We start from the raw sequence: 15,595 nt of genomic DNA on the forward strand, positions 1-15,595 counted from the left end.
TCTGACACAAGACGCGTTCTTAATACAGACTTGTTTGCAAAGAAAAAAAAATGTATATTATTAAAATCTTGTAAATATCTATGGTACATTAATAAAACAATTTTAAACACTTTTGAATTTTAAAGTTCGCACATGATTACATGCATTCCTAGGTGCAACATTAATCTGGGGGGTTGTAACTGCTGTGTCTTTCAAGTGACTTATATGGAGAGTATAAATAACTCCCCTCAATGATGGTGATAATGAATACAAATTTGCCTCATAGTTACCATAGCTCACATGCACATTTTCATGTACTCCAGACAATCACTTCAGTATTTGAAATTTTCACCCTACTTCAAAATAAAATACAATTATTTGTTTATAGTTGGGATTCTTTAAAAATATAAACTATTCCAAAGCACGGTGTGCTTTTATCTCTGAATCAAGTTGGAATAAGAAATCTTTTTACTGAATAATATTTCAATATACATGCTGTTCTTCTCAGCTCACTTTTCAGAAGGTTCAGTCATAATAAAGGCAGAAAAGGTATTTTATGGCAAAGAAAAATAAATGATGGAAAGTGAGCACCCACCTAAAATAATCTAACAACTTGGTGTATATTAAGCAGTTGCTCATGGCAAAGTTTAACATTTGAACTGTTGCATGAACAAATCTCAGGTAATTATTACAAGTTGATTGCAATGTATGTGGCCTTATTTTTAGAATAAAACAATGTGGGGACAGAATTATTTGATCAAGTTTTCTACACTTTGGTCAAAATATTATTTTTTGCCAATTTTCTCGGCAGCTATGAAAATAATTCTACACGAACTAGGGTTTAGAAAGATTTTGCGGGTTGACTTTTCTCTAGGGTGAGCCTGTTTCAGTCAGTGGCCTCACTTCTTAGGATTGTATAGTCTGGAGAAAGTAGTCTGGGAGAAGGTAAGGTTAGTGACCTGGCCCGTAGAATGCTATGTAACCATCCCTTTCCTCTGCAAACAGCCTTGAGAGGTCAGTTCCTGCTGTCAGCCTTCTCTGGCTCCCAGCCAATCAGGTTTGTTGTCCTATAGAGCTGAATGTAAGAAACACTCATGTGAGTTTTATCTTCTTAACATGGTGCAACCTCTTAATTATGTTGAGAATATTTGAGCTATTCTCACAATCCTCAAATCATACAATCCTCAATACGGGATTGTGTCTTTTGCATGTCTGAAGTATTTTAGAACTCTTTAAAATACCCCACGTAGTCAGCAGCAGATGGACAATGGCTTTCATAGTTCAGAACTTGCTCCTTGCCTGAACAGTGTGTCAAGCACACAATGCAAATTAATGAGCCTTATTCTCCCCGTTGCCATATGATCTGACTGTGCTTTTGTGAAGCAAAACAAATCAGCAACAACAAATACTGTTTGGCACACCCGTGTTAACAGCTGCCTGGCCAAGATACCTCTGAATTGACCAGAGATACCAGTGCTGGCATATGGTCTTAATGGTTTCCTTAATTTGGTAAGAGACGACATTTGTGTCCTCCTCCCCAAAGAAGAGATTGAGGGTTAAATATACTGTGAGATTTTTGTTTCTACTAATTAAGTGAATCAGATATACAGTCATTTGTGTGTGAGTTCAAAAGCTAAGTCCGTTTTTATCAATAATTCTTATATGTTTGCAGATTGCTATTTAATTCATGATTTCTGGAATGTCAAAAGTCTGTGTCTGCAGTCTAACATATCTAACATATTATTTATCTTTTCATCAATTCACTTAATTTTTCAGAATATACTTTGGCATTAATATTAAGCAGCATGGGCTTTGGTGCGATTTGAATCTGCCCTCTTAGTGAAAACTTGGACACATTTCTTTTAACATCTCCATTTCACTAATATCAGAACTACAGAGTGTTATGTACATAAGATATTTGGCATGGTGCAAGGAACATTGTAAGTTGTCAATAAATGCAGCTGTTGTTATCTGCTGCTATGAATTAAATCCCAAATGACATGTTATTACATTTACATAGCCAATGTATTATGAAAATAGTTTCAACCTTTGTTTACACCAAAATCCAAACCAGCTTCAAGAAAAATGAATTGATCACCTACTCTCGATACTACATGGCACTCAAGAATGAAAACAATGGTGATTCTAATAACCCATTTCAGGGAAATATTCTACATGATGTATATACTCTTCTGACATTCAAGAAGGATTTCCAGTGCATCCCTGTATTGACTGATTAGACTGCTGTTATAAACATGATATGTCATTTCCATACTTCCTACAAAAAAGGGAGATAATGTGATTGTACCTGGAAATGGCTGCAGAAAGAACCAGAAATAAGGTTTAGGAGACTCAACACAGTGGAAATATGTCACTATAAAGCTATGGACTGCCTAGATCATGCAGAGTTCAAACACAGCTTCATTTTTTCTCTTTTGTTTACACTATAATCCTCCCTGCTCAGTATCTCTTTTCTATCTATACAGCAGAGGGTGAGGAGGGCATGGCTGCTATCTTTAAAAACAAATACAGATGGTGAGGGATGAAATGGAACCTATATGGATTCTAAATGTAATAACATAATTACTACTTCTCATGAGTAAACCTAGTATTTTTATGCTTCTAAGTATTGTCAGTCTTGAGATGCAACATGGAGTATACACTCTTGAATTAGTCCATTTTCATACTGCTATGAAGAAATACCTGAGACTGGGTAATTTATAAAGAAAAAGAGGTTTAATGGACTCACAGTTCCACATGGCTGGGAAGGCCTCATAATCATAGTGGAAGATGAAGGAGTAGCAAAGGCACATCATGTATGGCGGCAGGTGAGAGAGTGTGTATAGGGGAACTACCCTTTATAATACCATCAGATTTCATGAGACTTATTCACTATGACGAGAACAGGAAAAAACCACCCCCATGATTCAGTTACCTCCCACCAGGTCCCTCCCATGACATGTGGGGATTAGGATTATGAGAGCTACCATTCAAAATGAGATTTGAGTGGGAACACAGCCAAACCATCTCAACTCCCTGTGTACAATTATTACTTCATGTGCTACAGAACTGCATATTGAATTCAGAAGAGATTCTGTTCTAGACAATCACATCTCTGTTGAGGTCACTACTTACATTAGTCAGGGTTCTCCAGAGAAACAGAGCCAATAGGGTATGTGTGTGGGTGGGTGGGGGGGGGGTGTAGAGAGAGAGAGATAAATTATAAGGAACTGACTCATGGGATTATGGAGACTGAGAAGTCCAGATGCAGGAGAGCCTATGAGGTAGTTCCAGACTGAACTCAAGGCTAAGAACCAGGAGAGCCAATAGCGTAAATTCCAGTCTGAGTCCAAATCCAAAGTTAGGATGAAACTTATAACCCAGTTCAAAGACAATCAGGCAGAGAAGAATAATTGTCTCTTACTCAGCCTTCTTGTCGATTCAGGCCTTCACCAGATTGGATGATGTCCACCTGCAATGAAGAGTACAATCTGCCCTACTCCATCTACCAATTCATGTATTAATTTCATCCACAAAATCCATCACAGACACAGCCAGAATGTGTAACCAAATATCTGGGCACCAAATGGCCCAGTTGAGTTGACACATAAAATTAACCATCACGGTATTCTTTAGGGTGATATTAAATTATTCAGTTCTGCTTTCATCAGCTTTTGGAATGAAATTATTTAAATGCTCCTCTCAATTTATTCATTTGTAAAATGATATGTTGGAATTACAAGATCTCAGAGTTCTTTTAAAACTCTAATTTTATATTAATTTTTGTGCAGAATGTGTGACTTCTTTGGGTTTAAGACAGTGTTTCAGGACCCTTCACAACCTACACATACTCTACAGTCCTTTCTCTTTTCTTTCCGCTGTGTTTTTACCAGTTGTTCTGTGTATTTTAAACTGGAGTTTACATTACTAAAATTGAGCCTGCTTTTTCACACTACAAAGGACCCTCAGAGTTTCTAACCCATCTCTACACTCCATTGAGAATCACTGGTGTATTGCAGTGGTTCCCAAGGGCAGGACTATAATGAAGTTTTCACTGTTCAGTGAAAAAACTTAAGAAAAATATGTAGAGTTTGGTGAGATGTTCATAATGAATAATTTGTGAAATATGGCTTTCCTGCATTGTGAAATGTTCATTCTTTGGGGAAACAAAGTTGAGAATAGATCACAGTTTGTTTTACCTGCCCTGTTTTAAGATATTTTACTCGGGAAAAGAGTAGATCACTTTTTATCAAGTTTGATTATTTTTATTATTAAAAATGTTAAAACATTATTAAATATTATTTAAAAAGTTAAAAACTTTTGATTTTAAGTCATCTTTTTAACACTTGTTTCCTTAATCTCATAACCATTAAATTAGCAATTTGACTTTGTGTGTTGAACTATAGTTTATATGCCAAAACACCAAGGTTCTGAGTTCTATAGAAATATTGTTCATGTATATAAATCCAGTCACAATTCTAAGAAATATGGCCTACCACTTATAACAAACCATGAATATAATTAGATTGCAAGAAAAATAGAATGTCAAAATCCTGATTTATTTTATATCTTAAAATATGGACATTATTTCCTTTCTACTTTTCTATGTTAAAAATTCTTTCATGAAATTAAACACAGTTAACTGTTAGGCTTTCTTTAATGTATTTACAAATAATTTAGCAAAATAATTTTATTTGAGCAAAATCATTTTTATTGAAACATAAATTTATTTCTTCAGTTTTTTTCAAATATTATTGTTCTTAACAGTGCTGGGTGTGGTCCTGGGCAGAGAATGATGCTTAAAACATGTATTTGCTTTCTGGACTGATTTATATAGCCAACTGTTGGCAATCTGTTTTCCCTTGGTTTCCTTAATAAAATAAGGGACAGTCACGGTGGCTTAGGCCTGTAAACTACCAGTATTTTGGGAGGCCAAGGCTGGTGGATCACTTGAGGTCAGGAGTTTGAGACCAGCTTGACCAACATGGTGAAACTCCATCTCTACTAAAAATACAAAATTAGCCAGGCGTGGTGCAGATGTCTGTAATCCCAGCTACTTGGGAGGCTGAGGCAGGAGAATCACTTGAACCCAGAGGAGGAAGTTGCAGTGAGCCAAAATTGCACCTGAACTCTGGATTTTGGTGGGTAAATAATATATCTCTGAAATAAATAAAATAAATAAAAATAAAATCTTTGGAATATTGTCATTTGAAATAAACATCAGAAATGCTGGTATGTTGCTATTTTAAAACACACCCTTTAACATGCTTTAAAATCTGGTTAGATGTGCCTTAGAAGATCCTTATTTTGTTCATAGTAAAGCTCTGCAGGGAAGCTCATGCGATGACTCTTTAAATAAAGATAGCCAGTTGCAGCTCAATGAGAGTGAGCTTGATGTAATGAGATTTCTCTCGATGAGAGAAATCTTGATGTAAAGTATTTTGTTCCCCACACCCATTAAAAAGAAGGAGTAAGCTAGGCTAAAATGTTTGTGGGTTTATCATGTTATTCCTGGAACTGAATGCTCTATTGGATAGAATCCTATTCTTAAGCAATGATTAATTAATGTCTATAAATCTCTTCGAAGATGAAAAGCATTGTATAAACTCTAATCATTTCTATTATGGTGATTTTTTTCCAAGAAGTATATTGACTTTTTGCAATAGCAGTTTGAAAAAGCATGCATTCGTGACTGAGGCCAGGTATCATGCCTGGAGGAAAATAGTAATTGGAAAGTTTGAAAGGTAATAATTCTGAGATACTGAACATTTAGGTGAATTTATAATAGTCTGCATGGACTAAATAATTTTAATTCAAACATGAAGTAATCTACATCTATTCATGACAGTTTCCAGCTTGTGAAATAAATGTCATTGCAACAGAATGTGTTCCTGAAATGATATATACTCCTAACAAGCCTCAAGTAATTTCAGGGGCTTTCATAGTAACAATGATGAGTTTAGGGACTTTTATTACCTATAACTGCAGTAGTTATAAAATCCCCCAAAACTAACTTTGAATAGATTCATTTTAGCCTATTTTTGTTGACACAAAAGCATAATTAGATATATTACTGGCCTTTTATAAATCAGATCGTTTTCCTTATCTGTGTAAAAGTGAAAGTGTTATAATTTAGTCATCTAAATTACTGTTGTATTTAGACTTGCAAACATACTGAGACATTTTCAAATTCTAAATTCTTAAAAGAATACAGTCTAGAATTTTTTTTTTTTTTTTTTTTTTTTTTAGACAGTCTTCCTCTGCCACCCAGGCTAGAGTACAGTGGCACGGTCTTGGCTCACTGCAACCTCCACCTCCCAAGATGAAGGAATTCTCCTGTCTCAGCCTCCCCAGTAGCTGAGATTACAGCCACGCACCACCACGCCCAGCTAATTTTTGTATTTTTTAGTAGAGGTGGGGTTTCACTATGTTGGCTAGACTGGTCTCAAACTTCTGACCTCAAGTAATCCACCCACCTCAGCCTCCCAAAGTGCTGGGATTACAGGTGTGAGTCACTGCCGCTGGCTAAGTCTAGAATTTTCTAAAAGAGACTCCTAAGTCCAACTCCTAACTCCTAACTTGGACATGGTTCAAGTTATTTTGAATAATGTTGGGACTCACATAATATTTCAAACTAGATGACAGTAGAAAAAAGACTGTAACTAGTTAAGGAAATTCTGAAAACCCACAACTTGTTGGGGTCAATAGGTAGACAGTTCTCAAGAGGCAGGAAGATGACTGGAGCCCAGGAGTTTGAGGCTATAGTGAGCTATGATCATGCCACTGCACACCAGCCTGGGCAACAGAGCAAGACTATGTCTCAAAGAAAAAGTTGACAGAAGGGAAATTAATATTCACTTAATACCTGTTGATAACAACTAAGATACCAGATTTTTCTATCTGAAATTGATATTCTTCATCAGAAAACTTCATGCCTTGTATTATATCATGTTACATTATGATGCCTTATACTATATTTTATTATTTAATTATCATCTGTCTCATTTTGTTTTAGAAAATGAGCAATGAGTTTCAGAGGAGATGGACCTTATCTTTGTATTTCCCCTTGCATCCATCACACCCAGAAGAGTACCTGACATCCAGTAGTTGCTCAACACATATATTTTGAATGAATATACAAACAAAAGAAAGGGTTGAGTGTGCACCACTTAATAAAATCTCATTGCCACTCCTACAAAAGTGGCAAAGTTAACCTAAAGAATATTGTCCTTTGTAAAACTTTCATACTAAAACATTATAACTTAATGATGCAGCACAATTGATGCAGCACTGTCTGCATATAAAATATTTTAATTTTTTAAAGCTTTCTAAGATTAAAATAAATTCTAAGGGCATTACTTTTCAAATAGAAAATACTATGTAATTTTTGGAGAGTGTCTTTTCCTTCCCCTCAAAGATTTTTAAAAGATAGTTCTCAAAAGTTTGCACAAACATAGCTATTAGAATTGCATAACCAAGTCAGAGAGCAACATCCATGATGTCAAGAAGCCATGAGGATCATTCCAAGGTCTAAGTTGCAATTATTTTCCCTGGAGCCAAATTAACTAAGTCTATACCCTTGATCATACACATAACAAAATGTAATAATCTTGTCATGCTACAATATTAAATCCATATATTCAGCCAGGAAGATATTTTTAGTTGGCAGATATAACACAAACTTATGACTTCCCCTTTTTAGGTGCTACTCCTTTAGGTCATACTATAAGATTCACTCAGTTTAATTTCCAAAAGCTCAAAATAACTGATGGATTTGCTGAAAATCTCAGAGAAAAAATAGTTCTTTGGCATTAAAGAAGTGGCAAACTTTCAGTACAAGGTCAAACAGGTTAGATGTCATCAGTGTCTGTTTACTTAAAGATTAAAATAGTTGTCATTGTTTAGATGTCAGATTTCATGTAAATCTCACTGTCCTTGAACCACTCTGAGTCTGCCTTCCTTCATGGCACCAAGCTAGTGAACTAGTGAGTACGTCTTCTCTTTGAGATGAAGCACTCTTCTCTTTACCATGCTCCTTTCCCAGCTTTCATAATCCATTTATGAACCTATCTGGCCCTTTTAGGCATTTGAGTTTTGACCCTTGTTATATATGATGCAATGTACCTAGAAGACAATATTTTATGGTGTCATTGTTTTCTACACCATATTACCTTATACTCATTTATATGAACACCTCATTTCAGCTGTCATGAACTATAAGCATTTAATGTAAGAAAGCTGAACATTTATATAACATGAAAAATAAAGTTACAATGATAAGGAACTCATCTTGTAAAAATATGTATTTCTTTTTACATTGGGGTCAGAAACATGACAACTACTCATGAAATAGATAGATCCACATTTATAACTGATCAAATCTGTCAAGAAAACATTACTTGTTTACCATGTTCTATGCATTGCACTGGACTCTTAAAAAAAAAAAAAAGCAGTGAAGAGGAGGAACATGCCACCAAGGTGGGGGGCAGGTAATAATTAAGCCAATTCTTCTCACTTCAAAACAACAATCACCAGTTATGATAAGCGCTGAGGGAAAACAAGGGCGATGCTCTGATAGAAAATGAAACATGGAGCCGGATGGGTACCCCAAACTGGATTGGCAGAAGGCTCTTCTTAGAGAAATATCATTTACACAGAGACCTGAATGATGAAAAAGGTGGGCATGTAAAACATGGAGAAAAAGGTATTCCAGACAGAAAAAGAAAAAAAAAATCTGCAAATGCCTTGAGGAGAGGAAGAGCTTGGTATGTTCTACTTACTCAAGGAAGGCTGGTGTGGATGGAAGATGGAGCTGAAAGGAGACCGAGGCATGAGTTCACAGAGACAACTGGAACCTGGTGATCCTGAAAGTTGCATGTCTTGAGAAGGAACTTGGATTTAGGTTTTAAACATTACTTATGTTTTAAGAAGATCAGTCTGGTTACTGTGTGGTAAGTGGATTGTCATGTGTTAAGAATAGAAACAAAGATTCTAATAGTAGTCCTTGTAATAGATCAGGGTGGCTAGACTAGTTTGGTGGCAGGTAATAGACCTGTAGACTTGTCAAGAATTGGCCATTGATTCGATATAAGAAGGGTGAGGGATGCCTCTGAGTATTTTAAGCTACCATTATTTTATCACATGAGGAATACTAGGGAATGATCATTCTTAGGAATACAGAAGATAAGGTGGTAGTCAAGATTCAGTTTGGGACATGGTAAGTTAGAGATCTCTATGAGAGATCTGGGTGGAGGATCGGGAGAACCCGCTCCTGATGTTTAACGTGGGTTCTTTTCTGTTTCCTAAGTGTCTTGGCTGGTCTGAGAAATAAAGGGAAAGAGCACAAGAGAGATAAATTTAAAGCTGGGTGTCTGGGGGAGAGACCACATGTCGGCAGGATCTGTGATATTCTCTGAGCCCTAAAACCAGCAAGTTTTTATTAGCGATTTTCAAAAGGGGAGGGAGTGCATGAATAGGGTGTGGGTCACAGAGATCACATACTTCACAAGGTAATAAAATATCACAAAGCAAATGGAGGCAGGGCAAGATCACAGGACCACCGGATGGGGTGAAAATGAAATTGCTAATGAAGTTTCGGGCACGCATTGTCGTTGATGGCATCTTATCAGGAAACAGGGTTTGAGAGCAGACAACCTGTCTGACCAAAATTTATTAGGCAGGAATTTTCCTCCTCCTAATAAGCCTGGGAGTGCTACAGGAGACCAGGGCTTATTTCATCCCTTGGGCTTGGACCATAAAAGACAGCACGCTTCTAAAGGGGCTGTTTATAGGCCTACCCTCAGGGCACATTCTCTTTCTCAGGGATGCTCCTTGCTGAGAAAAAGAATTCAGCGATATTTCTCCTATTTGCTTATGAAAGAGGAGAAATATAGCTCTGTTCTGTCCGGCCCACCGGCAGCCAGTTCAAAGTTACCTCTCTTGTTCCCTGAACATCGCTGTTATCTTGTTCTTTTTTTAAGATGCCCAGATTTCATATTGTTCAAACACACATGCTCTACAATAAATTTGTGTAGTTGACACAATCACAGGGTCCTCAGGCAACATTCATCCTCCTCAGCTTACAAAGAAGATGATGGGATTAAGAAATTAAAGTAAAAGCAGGCATAGGAAATCACAAGGGTGTTGACTGGGGAAGTGATAAGTGTCCATGAAATCTTCACAATTTATGTTCAGAGATTACAGTAAAGACAGGCATAAGAAATTACAAAAGTATTAATTTGTGGAACTAATAAATGTCCATGAAATCCTTACAATTTATGTTCTTCTTCCAAGGCTTCAGCCGGTCCCTCCATTTGGGGTCCCTCACTTCCCGCAACAGGAAAGGAAAACAACGGTTGAGAAACCAAATGCCAAATGCTATGACTGAGATGTACACAGGAAGCTCCATGGACTGAGTGAAATGCAAGAGTTGTCTGAGGAGAGTGGGGTGCAGCAAAAGTCTCAGCAGTGCAGTGGCTGGCACTGGAGCTGGTAACTGAAGATGCTGTTCTCCAGGCAAAGGAAAGAGAACATTTCACGGAGAAAAACGAAAGAGAATATTCTAGGCAGAAAAAGGAAAGAGAACATTCCACGCAGAAAAAAGAGCATAAGCAAAATTCTAAAGGTGCAAAAGAAAAATGCCAAGGACCAGCAAATCATTAGTTTACCTTAAGCTTATGAGTTTACAGTTTGAGAACTCTGTTTTTAGAGTGAAGTCAAGGATAAAAAACAAAACTTGTTAATTTCTCATTTTAGAATGAGATTGGGATCGGGTTCTCCCGATACTTTCCTGCTTCCCTCACTTGATGGTGAATTAATTGGGGATTATAAAGTCTTCAGCACTGATTATCATGCTGGGAACATAGTAGGTTCTTGAGACATGTATAAGGAAGACAAACAGGCAGACAGAAAAAAAAAGAAATTTAATTTTTGTTTGTTTTCCAGCAAGTCTGACTGTATTTTGCAGTCACATATTTTAGAATAAAATGAATCAAAATACAAAAATATGGAATTGTAATACTAAATACTCTAGTTTGCCTGAAAATTTTTTCTAATATTTATAAAAAGCATACCTTGAAATATCTTGAAATGGGAAGAAAAAAACATATTATCAACACATATCTTTTATTAGAACGTCTCAGGCAAACTGATGAACAAACATTTTAAGGTATTATGGTAAGTGGCTCCATATGAATTATTTTCTTGGATTTGTAGTACATAAGACAACTCTGTTGGCTTTGTGACAGTTAAAGAAGCAAATTTTTTTCTGTAAACTGATATTTCCAGGCAAACAAAATTCCAGCACTACTACCTGCTTTATCCAGAAGACAGGTTAATACCCAAAGGCAAATGATTTAGGCATTTTCATCACCAAGATCAATGTTTAATTTCTTCACCTAAATAGATTCCTCTTTACCCTTTTGACCTACCTAGAGAGTCTTTGCATTTAGCACCCTTAGAATCACAGAGTTGGGAGAGATCTTGGTGGCGGGTAATTCTAGCTCTTCCCAAGCTGCAGTCTCCAGACAGGATGAAATATGTCTCCTTCAAGGTACAGACATTCACCAGTTTATGAATAAATTGTATTGTCTTAAGAAATCTGTCATTTAGTTGTTAGGAGACATGTTCACTTTAATAGAAATACTGCTAAAAACAGTTCTTTTCTGCAGCCTGTAAAAGCCTATTTGTCTTATAATGGATTGACAGTGTAGCATTTCATGGTACTCAAGAACTCAATCTTAAAATGAAACCACGATTCACCAACAAAGCGTTTTTAGAGTTCTGGTTTTGCTATGGGAAAAATATCTTCTTCCAACATACTAGCAACTTGACAGTAGCAACAAAGACTCCATGACCTCCACCGCAGATGCGGCGTCTCTCATGGTGTGGGACAGGATACCCAGTAAGACAAGAGGGGAGAAGCAGAAACATAAGATCCTGGTTGCAGGAATTAAAAAACTGTAAGGAAAGAACCTTCCATCCATGAAACTCGCTTTATCAGGTGATTAGCTTTCAACCACATGCCATTTTCCCACTCTTCTCAGGGACTTTCCAGTCTTATCTCTTTCTGTTACTTTCTCTTTTAATAACCTTTTAAAACTCATCTAGTATCACTTTACTATTAGCTTTTTGTGCTCTAGCCCAAGAAAATTTTATTTTCTCCTACCCATAAGCTGGGCCTCCATCTCACCACAGGGCCTTTGCACATGCTAGTGTCTTTTCCTGCAATTTCTTTTTGCCCTCAAAATGTATTCTTGCCCCTTTTACCTGATTAATTGCTATTCATTATGATCTCTATATTTCTCCATTGCACCAACATTATTCTTCCCTAACACTATCACAGCTATAGTTTGTTTATTTATTTGTGTTATTCTCCAATTATTTCATATAATTTCCAAAAAATCTGTAAGATCCATGAGGATAGGAATCCTATTGTATTGGGTTGATCATTGATTGCATCCCCAGTACCTAACACAGTGACTGGCACCTGGGAATCTCTCAATAAATACGATTTATTTAGAAACAAGTGAGTCACAATTATAATAAATATCTAATTAAATAAACATAAAATTTTACATTATAAAATAAAAAGTTAATAACTTAGTGACCATTACTTTATCTTCTCTTGAAGACTCCTGTCCATTGGACTCAATTTAAAGCTTAACTATGCTACTTAGTCCTCAAAACCAGTAGACAGTTTTTCTCAGGTTTTCTCATCATTCTTACAGCACTGAAAATAATAGGAAATCAGAAAAGTTTCTATTAAATTATACTTTGAATGCCTCCTTCATCTTACCTCCAATCTAAACTTTTTTCATTAACCCAGTTGTATTAGTCCATTCTCACACTGTTAATAAAGACATACCTGAGACTAGGTAATTTATACAGGGAAGAGATTTAATTGACTCACAGTTCAGTATGATTGGGGAGGTCTTGGGAAATATACAATCATGGTGGAAAGGGTAGCAAACACGTCCTTCTTCATATGGTGGCAGGAATGAGCAAAGAAGGGGAAAGCCCCTTATAAAACCATCAGATCTTGTGAGAACTCACAATCACTAGAGAACAGCATGAGGGTAACCACCTTCATGATTCAATCACCTCCCACCAGGTCCCTCCCATGACAAGTGGGGATTATGGGAACTACAATTTAAGATAAGATTTGGTCGGGGACACAGAGAAACCATATCACCAGTGGAATAAAGGTGGCAATATCTGGCATACATAACTCTGCCTCCTGGTGATCCTCAGAATCCTTCTTAACACAATCATGCAGGCAATTACTACTAATTAATTTTATTGGCATCATGATATGAAACTGAGTCACAATTCCTTAAAGAGGTAAAGTAAAAAGTCTCCTTTCTGTTTACAGCAACATGAAGTTTGCTGGGGAATTGTGATGAGAACTTACTTTCTAATTATTGGCATTGCTCCAGTTCCAACCATACATTAAGAACAGCTTTAAGTTGTTCCATAGTTTTTGTTGTAAAAAGATAATCTTGGATTATCCAGGTAGACCCAGTGTAGTCACAAGGGTCTTAAAGATGAGAGACAGAAGATGAATCAGAGTAAGATGATGTGAGAAAGTCTATAGGGGCCACTGCTGGACTTGAAGATGGATGAAGGGGCCACGGCCCAAGGAATGTGTACAGCCTCTAACAGCTGGAAAAGGCTAAAAAATACATTTTCTTCTAAAGCCTCCACAAGAGATGCAATCCTGCCAAAACCTATATTTTGGCCCAGTGAGATCCATTTTATGTTTTTGTAAGCTGTTAAGTTTGTGACACAGCAGTAATAGGAAGCAAATACAGTGAGTTTAAGAAACTTGCCAAGTTCACACAGTGAATGGATAGTTAGAAATAAAACCGGGCAGTGTGTTTTACTTAGCTGTCATTTTATTTAACTGTCAATGTAAAAACAAATATGTGCATGTTCACACACACAGATGTATATATAAACATAGCATAAATATACATATATGTATATGCATACATAAATGTAATATGTGCATATATCCATATATACACATATATATGCACATGTCATTTCCAATGTTGTACTGCCTCATTAATTTTGGTAATTTGAAAATAATACATTTTTATGATAATACAAGAGCAGAGATATAATCGGTATCAAGGTGATACTAAATACTGTTTATATAGCCTGTTTCATGAGATGCTGAAGATGTATTGTAAACAGTAATACGTAAAAGAAATTATAGTCTACCAGTGTTATCCTTGGGCTGCCAATTGATTGTGGTTCATGGATTTCATTTACTTTGTGTGAGTGCATCAATCTTCTTTTACAGCGTAGGGAAAGTTTACAACTATAATTTTTACTAATGATTGCTGATAGGTTCTTCATGATTTGTATATCAGGAATCCTGAAATCAAAACTAATAGCAATAGACAAGAAGTGATAAACAGATACTTAGAAAGGTATAAGGAAACAAGAGAAGGGTGCTTCATTACAAGAATGAGCTTGGGGAGCAGGTGTGACTGGAGAGTGGAGAAGCTGTGCTAAAAGCCAGGCTTTGATGTAACTTGGAGGAAGTGTTTAGAACAGTTAGAGAATAGCCACTTCCTAGAGCCAGAAAGAAGACAGATCAATTTGTAACTACATTATTTTCCAGGTGGATGATACTGAAATATACACTTAACCTCTCTGAGCTTGATTCTTATCTCTTTAAAAAGCACATTAATATCTACTGCAAGAGGCTGTTGTGATGATTAAGTGAGCCAATGCATGTAAATCATCTAGGATGGGGTAGATGTTCAGAAAATATTATTTCCTTTCTTCCTCCCTGCTGTCTCCATTGATTCTGTACTACCATGCTTTAAGGTAATACATCCTGAAATTTGCTGCCATCAAAGGATATAATAGAGTTGTTGGTCCACTTTTTAAATAAAGTAGGTTAAAAGAATTTATTTTCTTTTATTATACCACCTCTTTGGGCCTTTCATATTGAACTATGCATTAGGATTCTTTGAGGAACATAACTTTCTATAATAGAAATCATTTCTCAATTTTATTTTTCAACATTTTTTTCCACAGGAAATTACATGAGAGAAATGACGTGAGACTAGTTCAACAAAACTTATCACAAGAAGCGACAAACTCAAACTTAAAGTAAAATCTTAGAAGCAAACATCAGAATATATGAGTCTATAGCTCTGTCTTCACTGTTTTGTGCTTGAGTTGAGTTTAAAACAAATATGTAATGTTTTGAGAACTTTGTTCTATCTCCATTGTCTCTTCAATGAAGAGTTTGAAGGATGAAACTGCATGCAGTATGCAAAAGTACTATTTAGAATTAAAAGCTCCATGCAAGCATGAGAATATTATTATATTCTTATATCATTTGACCTACTATTTGTTCCATCATGTAAAAAGAATATAGCTGATTGCTCCCAAAGACCTTGGTAGGTCGGGGTGGGGGGTGGGGGGGGGGCGGAGCAAGATGGCCGAATAGCAACAGCTCCAGTCTCCAACTCCCAGCGCGAGCGACACAGAAGACCAGTGATTTCTGCATTTTCAACTGAGGTACTGGGTTCATCTCACTAGGGAGTGCCGGACAATCGGTGCTGGTCAGCTGCTGCAGCCCGACCAGCGAGAG

Source organism: Mandrillus leucophaeus, unplaced genomic scaffold (genome assembly GCF_000951045.1).
Source record: "Mandrillus leucophaeus isolate KB7577 unplaced genomic scaffold, Mleu.le_1.0 Scaffold1078, whole genome shotgun sequence".
NCBI classification, from domain to species: domain Eukaryota; kingdom Metazoa; phylum Chordata; class Mammalia; order Primates; family Cercopithecidae; genus Mandrillus; species Mandrillus leucophaeus.